Source organism: Penaeus japonicus, unplaced genomic scaffold (assembly GCF_977035675.1).
Source record: "Penaeus japonicus unplaced genomic scaffold, GWHDUDI00000001_assembly GWHDUDI00000010, whole genome shotgun sequence".
NCBI lineage: Eukaryota > Metazoa > Arthropoda > Malacostraca > Decapoda > Penaeidae > Penaeus > Penaeus japonicus.
In genome coordinates this window covers 1,737,846-1,740,345 of record NW_028234412.1, presented here as the reverse complement: position 1 = coordinate 1,740,345, position 2,500 = coordinate 1,737,846, and the positions used below count along the sequence as shown (strand labels likewise).

General features: G+C 34.0%; 1 long non-coding RNA gene across 1 annotated transcript in view; it reads right to left on the bottom strand.

Moving 5' to 3' along the window:
• Window positions 1–2,500, bottom strand: part of LOC147471060 (uncharacterized) — a 14,974-nt gene that overhangs the window by 992 nt on the left and 11,482 nt on the right. The window lies entirely within an intron of this gene.

The following is a 2,500-nucleotide window of genomic DNA, read 5'->3' as shown; positions in this document are numbered from 1 at the left end:
ATCACTCTATTTCCTTTACATTTTCTCTTCTAATACTGTAACACTTCCACTGGTATTATAACAATAGCAATATATATGTCCAGCCTCTTCTAACACTTTTTCTATCCTTTTTTTTTACATGTATTATACTATTTTCATCTGATTTCAACAGATTGTTTTTAATAACATTCAGTATAAGTACTTGCAGAAAATCATATCATTTATAGCACATTTGTTGCAGTTCATGGGATGATAATGCCTATATATATATATATATATATATATATATATATATATATATATATATATATATATATATATATATGTATGTGTGTGTGTGTGTGTGTGTGTGTGTGTGTGTGTTTGTGTGTGTATGTGAATGCATGTATGTATGTACGTATATGTATTGTACATTAGGTTCATCATAAAATAAAATTCCATATAAATAGGCTACAGAAATACACCTCATTATTTCAGAAACTGCAGTGAGAACTCGAGGTGTTGTGGAATTACGCCAAAAATTCTCCCTTTCTTCTAACAATCTGTCACGCTCCTCCCCACTCCCCCTCCCCCTCCCCCCCCCATCCTCTGTCACTCTTTACCCCCCCCCCCCCTCCGTCACGGCTTTCCTTCCAACGTCACTCCATTTCATTCCCCCCTACCACTACCCCTACCCCTACCCCCCATCTTCGACGAACTATCTATTGACGGAAGAGAACGGGAGATAAAGCAGGACAAAACCAGAGATAGACAAAGAAACAATAAGAAAAAAATAAGGAGAGAGAGAGAGAAGAAAAAAAGAGAAGAGAAGGGAAAGAACGAAAAAAAAAAAAAAATTATATATATATATATCTACACATACATATATATATATATATATATATATATATATATATATATATATATATACATATAAACAAACTTAAAAATCAAGGAGAAAGAAGAAAAGAAACAAAAACAAACAAGTAGTGACATAATAGCGACGTTGAAAAAATAAATCGCATTTTCTTGTACAGCTTGCGTTTCCCTCGTCCTCTCCTGGCGACACAAGATGGGATTCGCTGCCGTGATTTTTTTTTCTTTGTTTATCTTCATTATTGCTGTTATCATTCTTATTATCATCATTATTGGCACTATTGTTATAATTATTTCTATCATTATCATCATTGTTATCGCTATTCTTATCAGTATTACAATGATTATCATCATTCCTGTAAATATCATTATTGTTAATATTATAACTATCATCATCATTATCTCATTGATATATGAGATGAGATTGGACATGCTATTGTTATTTTTCATCTATTTTAATCATTATCATTATTATCAAAATCATTACCATTCTTTTTATCATTCCCACCATTGTTATGATTTTTATTATGATTATTTTCATCATTATCAACATTATCACTTAGAATTCACACTATATTAATACTATAACTAGGTCATTAGTATCATTATCATTATCATTCTCACTACTATCATCAGCCTTATCATCATCATCATCTCATTATCATTTTATTACCAAATCAAACTTGGCAAAAAATAAACACTAAACCAAATTTACTACTGTTTGTCCGTTTGCTTAACAGTACTGGAAATCAATAGTGGAAACAAGTAATGACTGAAACTAACCATGTTACATAACCTAATATCTAGAAATCAATTATCGAGTTTATAACATTTTGCAACAGTGGACAGAAAACCATTGAGACAGTCCTACCCACATGATTTTTGCTAATGTGGCCATTTCTGTATTAGATTGTTTTCTTCTTTTTTGTGTGTGTGTGAGAGAGAGAGAGAGAGACAGAGAGAGATGAAAATAGGATAAGGATTGTCGATTTAATGGAGAGAGAGGGAGAAAGTAAGTGACAGAGAGAAAGGGGAGAGGCAGAAAGGCAAAGAGAGTGAGAGAGAGAAAGCACGGAGAAAAAGAAAGAACAAGACAGAGAGTGTATAGAGAAAGTGAATAGATAGTAAAAAAAAAAAAAGGAAAATCAACCGAAACAGTAAAATAAAAAAAGGAGATTTAATCAGACAAACAGAAAGACTCGGAAAGAAGGAAGAAGGATGGACAGACCGGCGGAACGTATGTCCGCCGATGTAATAAGCGACCTCAGGCCGCTGGAAGTATTCCAGCCAACCCAAATGTTGAGATATCACTCGGTCAGCCTGCTGATTGGACAGAAAATAGGTGGGAGATGGTGAGTGTGGAGAATGAAGGAAATATACAGTAACAATATAAAACAAAAAATAATCTCACTCCCGCACATGCACGTACACTCATACGCACACACACAAACTCACCCTTACACACACACACACACACACAACACGCAAGTAAATGTACATCTGATGTAGATTTTATTATGCCTCAGATCACTGGGAATAATGCATGACTCGTAGATGATCCTCTGCGAGTGATGTCACGAGAGGGAATGGCATTGATATTCATTATTAGCGTTAGTAATACATATGGAATCATGCAGAGGAGAGAGAAAGAGAAAGAGAGAAAGAG